This window comes from Spea bombifrons, chromosome 4, assembly GCF_027358695.1.
Source record: "Spea bombifrons isolate aSpeBom1 chromosome 4, aSpeBom1.2.pri, whole genome shotgun sequence".
Taxonomy (NCBI): Eukaryota; Metazoa; Chordata; class Amphibia; order Anura; family Pelobatidae; genus Spea; species Spea bombifrons.
This window is the reverse complement of record NC_071090.1, coordinates 108200046-108219972: the sequence shown is the minus strand read 5'-3', so window position 1 is coordinate 108219972 and position 19927 is coordinate 108200046. Positions and strand designations below refer to the sequence as shown.

The window sequence follows — 19927 nt, the reverse complement described above, 5'->3', positions numbered from 1 at the left end:
TGAGGGTATCGCAGGGTTCTATATATATAAATATATAGATGCTTCACATATTGCTATATATTGGTCCTTATTGCTATAACAACCAGTAGAATGTCCCTGCTGATTGGGCCTTTCTGTTGGTTGCTATGGTGATGAGATCACTTTTAAAAACTTTACACCAGCAATACTTCGCTCCTATTGGCTCCTACCCAGCTGTTTTTTTTACCTCTGAAGAAAGGACCTTTGAGCAAAAACCCACCAGTCCTGGTATGAGGTCCTATCACAACAGCAACAAACGGAATGTCCCTGCTGATTGGGCCCTTCCATTTGGTTGCCATGGTGATAAGACCACTTTTAAACCCATACCATTTTTATAAGAGATCTTATCACCATGGCAACCAACAGGAAAACCTAATCAAATGAAGGGTTACATCAGTTGGCATGGTGATTAGACCACTTTTTAATGCGCTTTACAAATTACCCCCGGTAACCTGGGAGTGATCATCCCATTGGCCGTACGGTCATTGTGACACCACACTAGCCAATAAGAAGCTGAGCTTCTCGGCAGTGAAAGTCTGTATCTTGAAGACCGCTTACCCCAAACTTGTACCAGATGGCAATCTATTTACAAAAACAATGAAAGGCTCCAAAACAAAGCATTTTTTAAAATATCTTTAAAAAGACACACAAATGAATTTTTTAGGGATCAGCCAAAAATGAGAGCATCAGCGTTCCGTGGTTTATATCCCTGTATATTCCTCATATTATATATTATATACTCTCCCCCCGGTATAACTAATCCCATCCTTATAACCCGTTATATCCCTGTATATTCCTCATATTATATATTATATACTCTCCGACCGTATAACTAATCCCGTCCTTATAACCCGTTATATCCTGTATATTCCTCATATTATATATTATATACTCTCCGGCCCGTATAACTAATCCCGTCCTTATAACCCGTTATATCCCTGTATATTCCTCATATTATATATTATATACTCTCCGGCCGTATAACTAATCCCGTCCTTATAACCCGTTATATCCTGTATATTCCTCATATTATATATTATATACTCTCCGGCCCGTATAACTAATCCCGTCCTTATAACCCGTTATATCCCTGTATATTCCTCATATTATATATTATATACTCTCCGGCTGTATAACTAATCCCGTCCTTATAACCCGTTATATCCCTGTATATTCCTCATATTATATATTATATGCTCTCCGGCCGTATAACTAATCCCGTCCTTATAACCCGTTATATCCCTGTATGTTCCTCATATTATATATTATATACTCTCCGGCCGTATAACTAATCCCGTCCTTATAACCCGTTATATCCCTGTATATTCCTCATATTATATATTATATACTCTCCCCCGTATAACTAATCCCGTCCTTAAAACCCGTTATATCCCTGTATATTCCTCATATTATATATTATATACTCTCCCTCCGTATAACTAATCCCGTCCTTATAACCCGTTATATCCTGTATATTCCTCATATTATATATTATATACTCTCCCCGTATAACTAATCCCGTCCTTATAATCCGTTATATCCCTGTATATTCCTCATATTATATATTATATACTCTCCGGCCGTATAACTAATCCCGTCCTTATTACCTGTTATATCCCTGTATATTCCTCATATTATATATTATATACTCTCCGGCCGTATAACTAATCCTGTACTTATAACCCGTTATATCCCTGTATATTCCTCATATTATATATTATATACTCTCCGGCCGTATAACTAATCCCGTCCTTATAACCCGTTATATCCCGTATATTCCTCATATTATATATTATATACTCTCCGGCCGTATAACTAATCCCGTCCTTATAACCCGTTATATCCTGTATATTCCTCATATTATATATTATATACTCTCCGGCCGTATAACTAATCCCGTCCTTATAACCCGTTATATCCCTGTATACTCCTCATATTATATATTATATACTCTCCGGCCGTATAAGTAATCCCCTCCTTATAACCCATTATATCGCTGTATATTCCTCATATTATATATAATATACTCTCCGGCCGTATAACTAATCCCGTCCTTATAACCCGCTATATACTGTATATTCCTCATATTACATATTATATACTCTCCGGCCGTATAACTAATCCCGTCCTTATAACCCGTTATATCCTGTATATTCCTCATATTATATATTATATACTCTCCGGCCGTATAACTAATCCCGTCCTTATAACCCGTTATATCCTGTATATCCCTCATATTATATATTATATACTCTCCGGCCGTATAACTAATCCCGTCCTTATAACCCGTTATATCCTGTATATTCCTCATATTATATATTATATACTCTCCGGCCGTATAACTAATCCCGTCCTTATAACCCGCTATATACTGTATATTCCTCATATTACCGTTATATCCCTGTATATTCCTCATATATTATATACACTCCAGCCGTATAACTAATCCCGTCCTTATAACCCGTTATATCCCTGTATATTCCTCATATTATATATTATATATTCTCTGGCCCGTATAGCTAATCCCGTCCTTATAATCCGTTATATGCCATATATTCCTTATATTATATATACCGTATTTGTCCGAATATATGCCGCACTTCCCCCCCCCACACTTTAGGTCTTTAAAGTGGGGGTGTGCCTATAATCGGGGTTTAGCACAGGGGTGCACAATTCGTATCACCCGGGGGGGGTTCTTTTTTCTTTTTTTCAGGGGACCTGGATCCCCCTCTCTGGCAGCTATGGAGATCTGCACGATGCGCGTGACATAACCTTCAGGTGCTCCACCATAGAAGCCCCGGTGGAAGTGCCGGTAGTGGAGGTTGTCTATGCGCATCCAACAGACGTCCCCCTGTCGGCCCCGCTAGATACCAGGGAGTCTGGGGGTGCATTGGTAAATCGGGGGGAGGGTAGTGGTATATCGGGGGGGCAGGGGGGCATAAAGCATATCTGGGGGCAGAGTGGCATATCTGGGGGCAGAGTGGCATATCTGGGGCAGAGTGGCATATCTGGGGGGCAGAGTGGCATATCTGGGGGGCAGAGTGGCATATCTGGGGGGGTAAGATGCATTATGAATTAAGGGGGGACCTTAAAATGGCTATTGGTTTCCAAATGTCTGTATATAACATATGCTGTCAAACTACACAATAGAAAATGTTAAAATACATATATTCCTGTTTATTAGGTAAAATACTGTTTTACCATTCCACTAATTTGTATTTTTTTCTTAAAAAATATTTTTTTCTTTAAAATAGCACCAAACTTCAAGGGTGCGGCTTATAATCGAACCAATAAGGTATATTATATATATATATAAAATATATGTCCTGAGAAAGCAGCGGGCAATTTCTAAAGTACACGCTGCTTTCTTAAAAAGTCGGGGGCGCTGAAAATGATGTTATTTGGCTTCTTAAAGAAAACAGAATAGCGGAAGCTGAAGCCGCAGCTGTTAGTGAGTTTAAGGAGAAGCAACAGAAACCAACCTTCTAACTCAGAGAGACGGTTGGGGCAGCTATAAATAACCCCCGACATACACCAAAATTCAAGGATATCCTGCCCTCCGTCTATAGTTTACCTCTGCTCTCTGCACCTCGCTTTATCTCTAGTCAGCCCCCTCCTCACCCCCCATCCCCACCTGTGTACGTTAGAAGCTACACACGTTGTGGTTACCCATTTGGGGCAAGAGAGCCCCCTCCATACCCATACACACACATGTGCACTCTTTTTTTTTTCTTTGTACTTTCTTTTGCTGTGGTTTTTTTTCCTCCCCGATTGATTTTTTTTGCTGTAGCAGCATTTTAAATATGCCTGTCCACGCTTACTCCCCTCTAACCCGAGACTTCTCGCCCCATTTCTGTCTGCGCCCGGCGGTTCACGTACACGGAGACGCGATTAGGCTAACGCGCTTTAATTGGGCTGTGAACAGTAGCGGCTATTGTTCCGCGCGCTCTGTATGTGCGGATATAATGGTTACATACGTATGTAGGCGTCTGAAGAATTTCCCCCCGGGCGGGGGGGGGGGGGCACAAAGAGATAATCTGTTGCCGGATTGACCTCCAGTGCCCCCAAATGCACAGATTTTATAGGGTCTGCTCATACCTCCCAAAAGTCCTGCTTTTTTGCTGGACAGTCATGATTTTTGCGTCCTCGAGTTGCAAGGTGGCTGTTCATCCCGCCCACTTTTGGGCTGGCTCCACCCATGTTTGCGGTGATGCAATGCCCCAAAACACTCTTACATCATAACGATCATTACACCCCTTTAAGTCAGTCTCGTTTTTTCTTTTTTTTGGGACTAGGCCAGCAAATTCAGATCTGTTGGCAGCTATATGATCACACTTGCCCTGCCTGGGGGTGGTTATTACATAATGAAGGAGAGAGGATCCAGTACATGTTACCTGCCGTGTTTACAGGGAGTTGCCGTCTGTGTTGCTATTAATTATTATTAATTAGGTTGTTTACGAGGTTAGGCTTATGGTCGCCGGGCTTATTATTTAATAAATATTTATTCCTTATTGTTCCAACGCAAGTAACATTGTACAGCGCTGCGGGATATGATGGCGCTATATAAAACAATAAATAATACTAATAATAACATAAAGGATCTCTAGGACTCTCTGGTTTGACTCCTTGCAAAAGAAGGTTGGGGGAGGGGCTTTAAGAGAATTATTTAATTTTTATTACCTTTTACTATTTGTTTTGGCAAAATAATGGCCCCCCCCCCCGGAAAACTGGACACAATTCCGGGAGCCATGCATACTATGATCAAAGTATACGCAGAACCTGATTGGATATTTCCTGTATTGAGACTCATTACACATATGTAAGAGGTGGAACACTGGCCAGTGCCCGTTGGCGTCATCCGTGGCTGCATTTATCCAGTGGACGGCTCCACGTGACGTCATGTATCGGCCAATGGCCTTAAAGTGCCAGGGCTGACTTTAATGCCAGTCATTATGCCTCCTCCGGGTTCTCCAGGGTTTGGGCCGCTATCGTGAATGGCGCCCAAGGATATCACATAATGCACGCAACGTGACACCGCCGGGTGCCTCACATCACTTCCTTCACCGCGAACCTGCAGGAAAGCATGCGGGGGAATAGTGTGTGTACTATAGTGTCAGAGTCAGTGTGTATTTGTTTATATTTGTTTATGTATAGTGCATGAGTCAGCCTGTGAGTGTGTGTGTGCTGCAGTGTCAGAGTCAGTGTGAATGCGTGTGTATGGATAGTGCCATAGTCAGTATGTCTACTGCATTGTAGTGCCTGATTCAGTGTGTGTATGGGTCCATAGTGTTAGAGTGTGTATTTGTGTATATGAATAGTGTTAGCTGGTGTGTGTGTGTGTGTATACCTGTATAAGAGTGTGGTGCTAGCGTATCGTGTTGTTTGTTACATTGGCATTAATGTAAAATGTATATTAGTTTATGGCAAGACTCGACAAAGCCCCGGACGGCAGGTTGGGTAATATATGAAAATAAAAACATGACTGGGGAAGAAAAAAAAAGCTGGCTCCTAGATCCAAATCCAATTGGTTGATGCCTGATGTAAGAGATGTGATATTCTGTCCTGGGCAATGTTCCGATCCTCCGAATAAATGGAAGGGCCGCACGGACTGGATGATTTATTTTTATTATTATTTCTGATGAGGGTACATTGGTTCCTCTTCTGTTCTCCAACTACGGAGAGCTCCCTCCACCCCCGAGAGAAAAACAAACCTGGCCCTCAAAGCCTCTTCAGCCGGTGTTGTTATTAATGTTATTGAACGTTAATAAACCAGCGCGTACTGCCTTCGGCGGGCACAATAAATATGTTCTCCATGCGACGTGCTTTTCTAAGGAGTCGTCATGGTTTTTGGTAAAATTCCATTCTAGAAAAAGCTGAGCCAGAAAAAAAAAAAAAAAACCAAAATGTTGATCGTCGCTGTTTGTATTCGTAGTTTATCCGGTAAACAAGTCACTTGAATTTAAGATCTTAAAAATAAAATAAACCTGGATCACGTGCCCAGGTGCCCTACACGACGCCTGACCATCACACCTATATGAGCCATCAAACCATGGCCATTGATATGGAGTCGGCCCTCCTTTGTGGTTATAGCAGCCACTACTCTTCCACAAGATTTTGGAGTGTCCCCCCCCACGGTCGCTGGGGTCACAATCACTTGCCCCCCTTTAAAGTTGCTCTCCCTGCACGTCATTTAACCTCCCCGACTGGCTCTTTGTGAACAATTTTGGACCAGGACCAGCAGGGTCAAGTTACGTGACCCCACAGTTAAAGCGAGGTGGCTTGCACAGAGTGCAAGCACCCGAGATTAAGCTGCGGGTGAGGTAAGGGGGTGCGAGAGCGAGGTAGCGAGCGAGCTAGTGAGTGGGAGGGTAAGGGAGGGCTGCATGTTAGAATGTGCAAGTGTTTGTGTGTTTAGCGTGGATGTGTGTTTGTGGGGCAAGGATGGCACAGGCAAGCTGTTTGATGGCAAAGGTAGGCTGTTTGGGGGGATTGACAAGCTGTTTTGGGGCACTGGCAATCGGTTTGGGGCAAAGTTGGCATAGACAAGCTGTTTGAGGGCAAAGATGGCACAGACATGCTGTTAAGGGGCTAGGATGGCACTGATAAGCTGTTTGGGGGCAAATGTGGCACTCACAACGGTTTGTGTCTGTGGGAATTTCTGCCCATTCATCCAGTAGAGCGTCTGTGAGGTCAGGCGGTGATGTTGGACGAGACGCCCGGCTCCCAATCTCCGTTCCAGTATATCCCAAAGGTGTTTAATGGGGTTGAGGTCGGGACTCTCTGCGACCGGTCAAGTTCTTCCTCCCCAAACTCATCCAATTGCGTATTTATGAATCTTGCTTTGTGCGCCGGGCACAGTCATGCTGGAATAGAAAAAAGTCTTCCACAAAGTTGGAAGCAGAGCATTGTCCAGAATGACTTGGTATGCTGAAAACCCTGAAAAACACCCCCAGAAAATGATTCCTCCCCACCAATCTTTACAGCAGGCACTAAGCATGATTATTCCTCCCCATTGTTAAGATGCTGATTGTCTTTATAAGGTGAGAGAAGTTCAGGATGAGATATTATGCCAGTTTTGTCTCAATCCCTTACTTTTAAATCACATTTCTCCAAGACAAATACGCAGGTTAAAAATCAGAATGTGCGTGCAGTCACGGAAACGACTGCGGTCTCGCTGTCCGTAGCGCAAAGCAGGCCCTCTCGCTCAGACAAAGGGACTCCTCCAGACCCGATTCAGGGGATCAGGATCCCGAGAGAGTATCTTGTTTCTGAAAGACAAAGCCGGCTTCAGGGCAGGCAGAGTTCAGAAGAAATCGTGTCACCGGCAGAGGTCGAGACTTACTGGTGCCAGTAGTTATGAGGTCATACGGGAAGGCCAAGGAAGACTGAGATCAGCCTTCAGCGGAAGCCGCGTTCTGCGACATGTCAGGGAGCACAATGTCCAATGCAAGTTCAGAACCTTCGTATTAAATAGATTCTACCTGTACATTCTACCCATTCATTCAACCTGCTCATTCAACCTGCTCATTCTACCCGTACATTCTACCCATTCATTCAACCTGCTCATTCAACCTGCTCATTCTACCCGTACATTCTACCTGTACATTCTTCCTATTCATTCTCCCCTTACATTCTACCCATTCATTCTACCTGCTCATTCAACCTGCTCATTCAACCTGCTCATTCTACTCATTCATTCTACCCGCTCATCCTACCCGCTCATCCTACCCGTACATTCTACCCATTCATTCTACCTGCTCATTCAACCTGCTCATTCTACTCATTCATTCTACCCGCTCATTCTACCCGCTCATCCTACCCGCTCATCCTACCCGTACATTCTACCCGTTCATTCTATACGTACATTCCACCTGTACATTCTACCCCTACATTCTACCAGCTTCACCTGAACGTCTTTTTCTATGCATTTTGAAGGTCCAACTCCAGGAGCTTCTCTTGCCGGGAGGGCCGAGTTGGCCCGTATAAGATATAGTGAAGTCAGTGAGATGACTCTGAAGAAGTCTCCCCACGTTGACTATACATTAGACAGGGCCAGTTTTGAGACGCTTCCAGGGGGTCGGACTTTCATAATATGGGGTGTAGTCAGGAGCCGCTATATAACCTCCAGAGTGTCCCGGTTTAGTGAGGCCAGTCCCTCCTTGGTCTCCAAGTCCCTGATGCCCCTCTTTCCTCCCCCTCTTTTTCTAGGAGGTCGGAATGTTTGCTGGGTATGAGGGTATCGCAGGGTTCTACAGCCCTAAAAGCCCCGATAATGTGTATAGAAAAAGCAGGGAATGGGGGTTATAAATTGAACTGTGTAATGAAAATATAACATTATGTCACAAGGTGACCCCCTAAATCATAAGTGTCCTGCTATGGCAATTTGACATGTTGGGCGATATGAAGACACGTATCAGCACTTAGAAGATGTAAAGTTATATAATCTTTTGGGACCTCAGCGGTCTCTTCTTCAGATGGACGGTTGACTAGGTGTCCTGGAGAATGAAAACCGTTTGGTCCGGGAGGGGAAGTTGGTGTTTCGGGTGGTGACATGTTTCCTCCGACCACAATCTAAGGATGTCCTCACAACGCTTCCTTTTTAACCCCTTGAGGGCAAAGCTGAAAACCACAACCGTTACCTGTGGCACCCCATAAGCCCCTCCCCCTTTTTTCCTTTATTGTCTTTATTGTTCGCCATCCAGAGTACAATGGACCGGAATATTTAAAGCTGCCCTGGGGTAAGAGCAGCGGGACAGTGCGGCAGCTACCCAGTACAGAGGGACAGTGCCAAAAAAATCAGGACTGTCCCATGACAGCTGGGGCTGTTGGGAGGTATGCACTTGCTGCGGATCTGTTTGATTTAAATGAAAGGAGCAGCTATGAAATATATATATTACTGTCCCTTTAAAAGGCGGCCATGCTGAACAAGCAGAAAACAGGTATAAAGGCTGAAAGCTGCCTCCTCGTCTGTGGTCTGATGATTCTCGCCACCGATTGGCTGCTTGGCACAACCAATCGGTGGCAGGAAAGGTATGCCATTGAAATCAATGTGTTTTTTTTTCCCCGTGCATGCGCAGTGTGCTCCAAACCAGTACTGGAGCTGACTGAGGATGAGTCCGGGGGGGGGGGCTCGGGGTGTTCGTCGGGGGAAGGGGTAAATGGGCATGTATAAGGGGGACAACGCCGAAATTTAAAGGGACCACGCAGCTATCATAACATCCGGTGTGTGATGACTGGAGTGTCCCTTTAATCTCATTCATAATTCTTTGCCAGCTGTCTGCGTGACACTCTCTTGTCACGTGACCCGAAAGCAGGAACCGATAGACTGTTGCCATGGAAACGGGAAAAGGCTTCTCTTAAAGTTTCTGTGTGTTTAAGCGATTGAAGCTTCAGGCCGAGGAATAAAGCGGCCGATCGGTTTCCGCCTCACGTTCTATAGAGAGAAGCGAACGTATAGCCGAAGCTTCCTACGCGTTTCGCTCGCCCTTTACAATACCCCCAGTGACCCTGAATATTGCGTGGGGGGGGGTATGTATGAAAGGTGTTCCCCCCCCCTGCCCCCTGAGACTAGGGATCGGAAGCTCACCGGCGAGCGGAGTCTTTCCTGCGCATGCTGCTCGGGGGGGGGGACTCGCTGCAGCTTCCTCATCCCAGACAATTCATGGAAGCTCTTGATCGGATTTTGATGAGACCTGCGGAGATCTGAGGAAGCCGGTGGCCCAGGTACCCCCTCCCCAGAAACACAGACGCTGCCGGCAGATAAGCCCCGTTCGGCCCGTCTAGTCTGCTCATTTTTACTGCAGGAGCCAAATGTCTATCCCATGCGTGTCTAAATTCCCTCACAGTATTAGCCTCTACCACCTCTGCTGGGAGGCTGTTCCACTTATCTACCGCCGTCTCAGTAAAGTAAAACTTCCTTCCATTCCATCTCAGCCTCTGACCCTCTAGTTTTAGAATATGGACACCTGCGAGGTATGAAGAAACAGTGTCCCACACACCTATCCAGCATACGGGGCGACTTTACCCCAGATTGTCAGGGTTTATACCCCAGTCTCGGGGTAGTTGGGTCGATTCTCAGGGTCACACAGCCTGGAGCCGCCTCCTTCATATTGATCTCTGATTTAATGATATCTGAGCTTCCCGATTGGTGTTTATTTTCTCCCTGCTATATCACAGCTGGAATCCCTGCTTTAATACAGGTGACTTCATTCAAAATACCTTGCTGACATCTCACTGTTCCCATAAGGGCCACTTATACGTAGTTCTGGGTATATGGCTGTAGATGTATACGTAGCTCTGGGTATATGGCTGTAGATGTATACGTAGTTCTGGGTATATGACTGTAGATGTATAGGTAGTTCTGGGTATATGGCTGTAGATGTATAGGTAGTTCTGGGTATCAGGCTGTAGATGTATACGTAGCTCTGGGTATATGGCTGTAGATGTATAGGTAGTTCTGGGTATATGGCTGTAGATGTATACGTAGTTCTGGGTATATGGCTGTAGATGTATACGTAGCTCTGGGTATATGGCTGTAGATGTATAGGTAGTTCTGGGTATATGGCTGTAGATGTATACGTAGTTCTGGGTATATGGCTGTAGATGTATAGGTAGTTCTGGGTATATGGCTGTAGATGTATAGGTAGTTCTGGGTATATGGCTGTAGATGTATAGGTAGTTCTGGGTATATGGCTGTAGATGTATAGGTAGTTCTGGGTATATGGCTGTAGATGTATAGGTAGCTCTGGGTATATGACTGTAGATGTATACGTAGCTCTGGGTATATGGCTGTAGATGTATACGTAGCTCTGGGTATATGGCTGTAGATGTATAGGTAGTTCTGGGTATATGGCTGTAGATGTATAGGTAGTTCTGGGTATATGGCTGTAGATGTATAGGTAGTTCTGGGTATATGGCTGTAGATGTATACGTAGCTCTGGGTATATGGCTGTAGATGTATATGTAGTTCTGGGTATATGGCTGTAGATGTATACGTAGCTCTGGGTATATGGCTGTAGATGTATAGGTAGTTCTGGGTATATGGCTGTAGATGTATAGGTAGCTCTGGGTATATGGCTGTAGATGTATACGTAGTTCTGGGTATATGGCTGTAGATGTATAGGTAGTTCTGGGTATATGGCTGTAGATGTATAGGTAGCTCTGGGTATATGGCTGTAGATGTATAGGTAGTTCTGGGTATATGGCTGTAGATGTATAGGTAGTTCTGGGTATATGGCTGTAGATGTATAGGTAGTTCTGGGTATATGGCTGTAGATGTATAGGTAGTTCTGGGTATATGGCTGTAGATGTATAGGTAGTTCTGGGTATATGGCTGTAGATGTATAGGTAGTTCTGGGTATATGGCTGTAGATGTATAGGTAGTTCTGGGTATATGGCTGTAGATGTATACGTAGCTCTGGGTATATGGCTGTAGATGTATACGTAGCTCTGGGTATATGGCTGTAGATGTATACGTAGCTCTGGGTATATGGCTGTAGATGTATACGTAGTTCTGGGTATATGGCTGTAGATGTATACGTAGCTCTGGGTATCAGGCTGTAGATGTATAGGTAGCTCTGGGTATATGGCTGTAGATGTATAGGTAGTTCTGGGTATATGGCTGTAGATGTATAGGTAGTTCTGGGTATATGGCTGTAGATGTATACGTAGCTCTGGGTATATGGCTGTAGATGTATATGTAGTTCTGGGTATATGGCTGTAGATGTATACGTAGCTCTGGGTATATGGCTGTAGATGTATAGGTAGTTCTGGGTATATGGCTGTAAATGTATAGGTAGTTCTGGGTATATGGCTGTAGATGTATACGTAGTTCTGGGTATATGGCTGTAGATGTATACGTAGCTCTGGGTATATGGCTGTAGATGTATAGGTAGTTCTGGGTATATGGCTGTAGATGTATATGTAGCTCTGGGTATATGGCTGTAGATGTATAGGTAGTTCTGGGTATATGGCTGTAGATGTATAGGTAGTTCTGGGTATATGGCTGTAGATGTATACGTAGTTCTGGGTATATGGCTGTAGATGTATAGGTAGTTCTGGGTATATGGCTGTAGATGTAAAGGTAGCTCTGGGTATCAGGCTGTAGATGTATACGTAGCTCTGGGTATATGGCTGTAGATGTATAGGTAGTTCTGGGTATATGGCTGTAGATGTATAGGTAGTTCTGGGTATATGGCTGTAGATGTATACGTAGTTCTGGGTATATGGCTGTAGATGTATAGGTAGTTCTGGGTATCAGGCTGTAGATGTATACGTAGCTCTGGGTATATGGCTGTAGATGTATACGTAGCTCTGGGTATATGGCTGTAGATGTATATGTAGTTCTGGGTATATGGCTGTAGATGTATACGTAGCTCTGGGTATATGGCTGTAGATGTATAGGTAGTTCTGGGTATATGGCTGTAGATGTATAGGTAGTTCTGGGTATATGGCTGTAGATGTATAGGTAGCTCTGGGTATATGGCTGTAGATGTAAAGGTAGTTCTGGGTATATGGCTGTAGATGTATAGGTAGTTCTGGGTATATGACTGTAGATGTATAGGTAGTTCTGGGTATATGGCTGTAGATGTATACGTAGTTCTGGGTATATGGCTGTAGATGTATAGGTAGTTCTGGGTATATGGCTGTAGATGTATAGGTAGTTCTGGGTATATGGCTGTAGATGTATAGGTAGCTCTGGGTATCAGGCTGTAGATGTATATGTAGCTCTGGGTATATGGCTGTAGATGTATATGTAGCTCTGGGTATATGGCTGTAGATGTATACGTAGTTCTGGGTATATGGCTGTAGATGTATACGTAGCTCTGGGTATATGGCTGTAGATGTATAGGTAGTTCTGGGTATATGGCTGTAGATGTATACGTAGCTCTGGGTATATGGCTGTAGATGTATACGTAGCTCTGGGTATATGGCTGTAGATGTATACGTAGTTCTGGGTATATGGCTGTAGATGTATAGGTAGTTCTGGGTATATGGCTGTAGATGTATACGTAGCTCTGGGTATATGGCTGTAGATGTATACGTAGCTCTGGGTATATGGCTGTAGATGTATACGTAGCTCTGGGTATATGGCTGTAGATGTATAGGTAGTTCTGGGTATATGGCTGTAGATGTATAGGTAGTTCTGGGTATATGGCTGTAGATGTATAGGTAGTTCTGGGTATATGGCTGTAGATGTATACGTAGTTCTGGGTATATGGCTGTAGATGTATACGTAGCTCTGGGTATATGGCTGTAGATGTATACGTAGTTCTGGGTATATGGCTGTAGATGTATACGTAGCTCTGGGTATCAGGCTGTAGATGTATAGGTAGTTCTGGGTATATGGCTGTAGATGTATAGGTAGTTCTGGGTATATGGCTGTAGATGTATAGGTAGTTCTGGGTATATGGCTGTAGATGTATAGGTAGCTCTGGGTATCAGGCTGTAGATGTATAGGTAGCTCTGGGTATATGGCTGTAGATGTATACGTAGTTCTGGGTATCAGGCTGTAGATGTATATGTAGTTCTGGGTATATGGCTGTAGATGTATAGGTAGTTCTGGGTATCAGGCTGTAGATGTATAGGTAGTTCTGGGTATATGGCTGTAGATGTATAGGTAGTTCTGGGTATATGGCTGTAGATGTATAGGTAGTTCTGGGTATATGGCTGTAGATGTATAGGTAGTTCTGGGTATATGACTGTAGATGTATAGGTAGTTCTGGGTATATGACTGTAGATGTATACGTAGTTCTGGGTATATGGCTGTAGATGTATAGGTAGTTCTGGGTATATGGCTGTAGATGTATACGTACCTCTGGGTATATGGCTGTAGATGTATACGTAGCTCTGGGTATATGGCTGTAGATGTATACGTAGTTCTGGGTATATGGCTGTAGATGTATAGGTAGTTCTGGGTATATGGCTGTAGATGTATAGGTAGTTCTGGGTATATGACTGTAGATGTATAGGTAGTTCTGGGTATATGACTGTAGATGTATACGTAGTTCTGGGTATATGGCTGTAGATGTATAGGTAGTTCTGGGTATATGGCTGTAGATGTATACGTACCTCTGGGTATATGGCTGTAGATGTATACGTAGCTCTGGGTATATGGCTGTAGATGTATACGTAGTTCTGGGTATATGGCTGTAGATGTATAGGTAGTTCTGGGTATATGGCTGTAGATGTATAGGTAGTTCTGGGTACATGGCTGTAGATGTATACGTAGCTTTATGTGGATTATTTTTGTTATGCAGAGCAGTAAGTAGGTTATCACTATATAGATGCATATTACATGTGGTTGTGTATGTATAGGGCTGTATATGTGTATGGGGTTGTGTATATGTATAGGGCTGTATATGTGTATGTATAGAGCTGTATATGTGTATGGGGTTGTGTGTGTATAGAGCTGTATATGTGTATGGGGTTGTGTGTGTGTATAGGGCTGTATATGTGTATGGGGTTGTGTATGTATAGAGCTGTATATGTGTATGGGGTTGTGTGTGTGTATAGGGCTGTATATGTGTATAGGGCTGTATATGTGTATGGGGTTGTGTGTATGTATAGGGCTGTATATGTGTATGGGGTTGTGTGTATGTATAGAGCTGTATATGTGTATGGGGTTGTGTGTATGTATAGGGCTGTATATGTGTATGGGGTTGTGTATGTATAGGGCTGTATATGTGTATGGGGTTGTGTGTATGTATAGAGCTGTATATGTGTATGTATAGAGCTGTATATGTGTATGGGGTTGTGTGTATGTATAGGGCTGTATATGTGTATGGGGTTGTGTGTATGTATAGGGCTGTATATGTGTATGTATAGAGCTGTATATGTGTATGGGGTTGTGTATGTATAGAGCTGTATATGTGTATGGGGTTGTGTATGTATAGGGCTGTATATGTGTATGGGGTTGTGTATGTATAGAGCTGTATATGTGTATGGGGTTGTGTATGTATAGGGCTGTATATGTGTATGGGGTTGTGTGTATGTATAGGGCTGTATATGTGTATGGGGTTGTGTGTATGTATAGAGCTGTATATGTGTATGGGGTTGTGTATGTATAGGGCTGTATATGTGTATGGGGTTGTGTGTATGTATAGGGCTGTATATGTGTATGGGGTTGTGTATGTATAGAGCTGTATATGTGTATGGGGTTGTGTATGTATAGGGCTGTATATGTGTACGTATAGGGCTGTATATGTGTATGGGGTTGTGTGTATGTATAGGGCTGTATATGTGTATGGGGTTGTGTATGTATAGAGCTGTATATGTGTATGGGGTTGTGTATGTATAGGGCTGTATATGTGTATGGGGTTGTGTGTATGTATAGAGCTGTATATGTGTATGGGGTTGTGTATGTATAGAGCTGTATATGTGTATGGGGTTGTGTATGTATAGGGCTGTATATGTGTATGGGGTTGTGTATGTATAGAGCTGTATATGTGTATGGGGTTGTGTATGTATAGGGCTGTATATGTGTATACACTCGCCCACACTCACCCCTCTGCCTCACACTCATGCTAACGCACAGTAAATCCTCCGGCTCGCCTCTCTCCTTGTAGTGCGATTCTATACGTTTAGTTATTAGCCGGGCTGCAGTGCATTTGGAGATATTCTGGGGATCTCCCTTTTCTTTTTTTCTATACTGAGAGGGTGGTGGATACGTGGGACAGCCTCCCGGCATAGGTGGAAGGGGTTAATACAGTGAGGGGATGTAAACATGCGTGAGACAGATATGCGGCTCCTGAATCCAAGCGACTGATTAAGGTCCCGGTCTGTTTCTCTCCTGCGCTCTTTCATATACATCCTTACGCCGTCTCCGGGGGTCCCCCCCCTCACACACCTCTCCCCCCCTCACACACCTCCCCCCCCTCCTCTCTCACACCTCTCAGGAGGGGAGGTCAGTATGGGGAGGGGGTGCTGCTGCCGCCGCTGCTGCTTGTGGGGTGAAATAAGGACAGTCTGCAGATGTTATATAAGAAAGAAAGAGAAGGGGTCCGGGCAGAGCGCCAAATCCTATATACAGCTGTGCGCACACGCGAGGGGGGCGGGATAACCAGCACATGTGAATGTATACATGTTATACACGGATCCGTGTGCACTGCCGACCCGTACAAGAGACGTGTATATGTACCCTTATAGGTGCCGCGCATGCACATGGGTGCAGCGTGCCGGTCGGTGCCCCCCCATGTAGTAGTTATACGCCCGTACATGTTTCCAGGTTTTGCTCGCATTACCCGTGTTTACACGCGTGTACCGTGCGCAACCACCTGCGCGAGTCGGGAACGGTTGTTCCGTTGCTATAACCATTTGTGATGTTTGGTGCCCTCTCTGTTGTTGATCCTTCAGGCGGTGACCCCCCCCACACACTCTACACACCCTAAACATGTCACACCCTCCAAACACGGGTGTGTTACACACCAGACAGGTTCTGCGTGCAGCACAACCGGCTACGAAGGTCGCACAATTGGATTATGGTGTAACGTGTACAGCGCAGTGTGTCACCCTGCAGGGGGAGGGGCAGACTCCAAGCACCTTCTGTGTTACCCTGCAAGGGGAGGGGCAGACTCTCAGGTCCTTCTGTGTTACCCCACAGGGTGAGGGACAGGCTCCTAGCTCCTTCTGCCACCCTGCAAGGGGAGGGGCAGACTATTAGCTTTTTATGTCACCCTGCAGGGGGAGGGGCAGACTCAGCTTCTTCTGTGTTACCCTGCAGGGTGAGGGGCAGGCTCCAACCTTTTTTGTGACACCCTGCAGGGGGAGGGACCATCTGGTCTGTCACTGGCAGGAAAAAAAAGACAGAAGAGCACAGAGAGATAGAGGTGGTGGGGGAGAGATGTGGTGGGGGAGAGATGTGGTGGTGGTGGGGGGAAGACAGAGAGAGATAGGGAGAGGGGAGGAAGTGCGGCCAGCCGGACACAGGATGTGAGAGAGAGAGAGTGAGGAAAGGCAGCTAGGGATAGGGAGGAAGAGAGGGGGGAGAGTGGGAGAGGAGGGAGGAATAGTCTTTGAAAGCGAGGCTGAGGTTCCGGAGGGGGGGAGGAGGAGCACAGACAGACCTAGGGGGGAGGGGAGCTGAACATTTCTTTGTTTGAATACAGACTGGAAAAAAAGAGAGGACAGACAGAGTGTGAAAGACAGAAAGGAGGAGAGAGGCTCGATCCCTTCCACACATACCCCGCAGCACCCCGCACACAGGGGGCAGCAGCTCCTCCAGGGCATTAGGGCCCCGGCTCCCACTCTTTGGATTATATTTGGTTTCCTGGAAAGAAGAAATGGAATGAAAAAAATCATCAACAAAAGAGAAATCCCCCCAGAGACAGCCAGCAGCCCACCCTATGCAGGTAAATGCCTCTCTCTTTCCAAACTGCCCCCCCCAAATGCGTATATTTCTATTTATTGCCTGGAATCTGTGGAATTCAGCCCAGAACTGCAGGGAGCTGGAAGTTGCTTTGCAGGGTTTGTGTAATGGAGGCAGGGAGGGGGGCAGATCTGAAGGGTAAAAGGGGCAGATGTGATGGCAGCTGCAGTGGTGTGAGTGTTACGAGGGGGCTTTAAAGGCAGAGTGCGGGAGTGAAGGGTTAAACCGCCTCCTGCAGGAACTGAAGCCGGTTTAAAGGGCCAAGGTGGAGTTAAAGGGCTCGGGCGAAGAACTAATGGCAATGCAGGCAAGTTACCCCTGGAATGGACCCCAAGGGGCATTTAGTGCCTTGAAGTGCAATTTCAATGGGCCCAGGGGTATTGGTTGGGGTAAAGTGCAGTGTGCTTGGCGTTTGAAGGGTTAAATTGCCCTTTAAATGGCTTAGGTGGAGTTTAAATGGACTGGGCGGGGTTTAATGGGTTAAGGTACAGTGTTCTGGGCAGGGTGACAAGGTACAGTATAAAGGATGTTTACAGTATGGAGGCTCTGGTGTCAATGCAGTGTGGCATTTATAGGGTTACGGTGCGGTGCTAAATGGCTTAGGTGCAGTTTAAATGGCCTGTAAGGGGTTTAATGGGTTAATTTACTCGGTAAAGGATATTCATGGGCTCTGGTGTCTAAAAGGTTAAGTTTCAGTGTGGCCTCTCTGGCATCTATAGTGTTGCAGTGCAGTGAAGGGTTAAATGCCCTTTAAAGGAATGGAAACCGGTTTAAAGGGACAGGGTGGGGGTTAAATGGGTTAATGATTATGGCTGCTTTATAGGATTTGTCAAAATGTTTTAGCTCTGTTAGTGTTAGTCAGGGTATTTGGGGCACATTTAGGCTTTTTAGTTAATTTTCTGAGGTAAAACATGCAGGATGTGTTGCTATTATTGATTGGGCGAGCTGTGTTCTACGGGGTTAACTCCATGAATGCCGGTGAACTGTCAGTGCACAGAAAGGGTTAATGCAGCCTATGTCTGTGGCATGCCTCGCAGATGAAAAGCTGTTATACATGGCATCAATGGGTGATGGTGGGGGGAAATATGCCTGGCATTTACAGGGTGCCTGTCATCGGCACCCTTTAAGTGCCGGAGCCTTGAGTTTTATCTGTAATCCAGACCCGGGGTATTTACCTGCCGGGTAATAATATGGGGTCACAGGCTGCCGTCTTTTAACCCATTGATTGCTACACCGAAAAGGGTTAACCTGGTTGTAAGCTCCCATAGGTACCCTGCCATCACCCCTCCCCCCCATTACTTGGCAAACCACTTGTCTTTTCTCCTTGTTAACCCTTTCTTTTTGTCTTTTATTTTATTTGTTATTGCATGTACTCCAAAGAGTTAAAAGTTCCCATGGAGCTGATGTATAACGTAGATATACAAGCGCTTAATGCGCTGGCTGTGTAATGTAAAGGGTTAATTTCGGCGTAGGAATAAGATGGGGTTTTTGGATGGTAAGCTGTGGGTGTTTAGGGGTTAACACGAATGATTAGGGGTAAAACGCAGTATAGATTCCTTGAAATGTGAGCTGGTATTTATGGGGTTAATATGCAGTGTGTATTTATAACTGTTCTGGTGTAATATGAAGCCGGAGGGGATTTAAAAGGATAAGTTAGAGTCTGAAAGGTATTTTAAGGTTAATGCTCTGTTATGAAGGGGCGGGAGGGCAACAGTAGGGTTATGGCACAGGGTGAGGGGGCAGGAGGGCAGTTGTATGGTGCCGGGGCAGTATCAAGGGGCAGGAGGGCAGTTGTATGGTGCTGGGGCAGGAGGGCAGTTGTATGGTGGCGGCGCAGTATCAAGGGGCAGGAGGGCAGTTATAGGGTTATGGTGGGGTACAGAGGGGCAGGAGGGTAGTTCATAGGTTATGGTGGGGTAGGAAGGGGCAGAGGGGCAGTTTTAGGGTTATGGCGGGGTAGCGATGGGCAGGATTGTGGCTTTAGGATTATGGCTTAGTATCGCAAAACAGGAGGGCAATTTTAGGGTTACGACGTGGTATAAAAGGACATGACGGCAGCAGTAGGGTTACAGCGCAGTGTAAAGGGGCAGAAGGCAATCCTTGGGGTTACAGTTCTGGATGAGGGGGCAGAAGGGCAATAAGAGAAGCATGTTTGCTGTGTAATTGGTCAATGTATATGTATAGAAGGGCATTGGTAAAGGCTCTGTCATTCTGATGGGGCAAAAGGGTATGTTTTTACCCCGTGCTGTATAAGGAGTTGGAGGAGTGAAGCGGTTACAATGCGGACGGTACTGATAGGCTTACAGTGACGTATGGCATACGGTGCCGTATACAGCAGGAGAGCAGTATGGAGGTGCAGGAGGGCATTTATCGCTATTGAGGTGCACTACAGAAAGCAGAGGGATCCTGTATTGCTCGTAAAGTGCAGTATTTAGAGACCGGTTAGCTTCTGTGGTATGCGTAGGGTTAATGCTCCATTCAGTAGTAGATAAACTTGCAGGTAAATGTATACTGGCAGTTATAGTGTTAACACAATGTAAATGG

General features: G+C 45.2%; 1 protein-coding gene across 2 annotated transcripts in view; it reads left to right on the top strand.

Moving 5' to 3' along the window:
- The window catches only part of KDM6B (lysine demethylase 6B), a 57144-nt gene that overhangs the window by 9282 nt on the left and 27935 nt on the right, over positions 1-19927 (top strand). Inside the window, exon 2 of one of the 2 annotated variants that reach the window (XM_053462291.1) lies at positions 17124-17366. The gene's annotated coding sequence lies outside the window, so the exon portion shown is untranslated. Of the gene's footprint in view, positions 1-16980; positions 17367-19927 lie in introns of those variants that run through there. The other variant, XM_053462292.1, reaches the window with a different exon arrangement.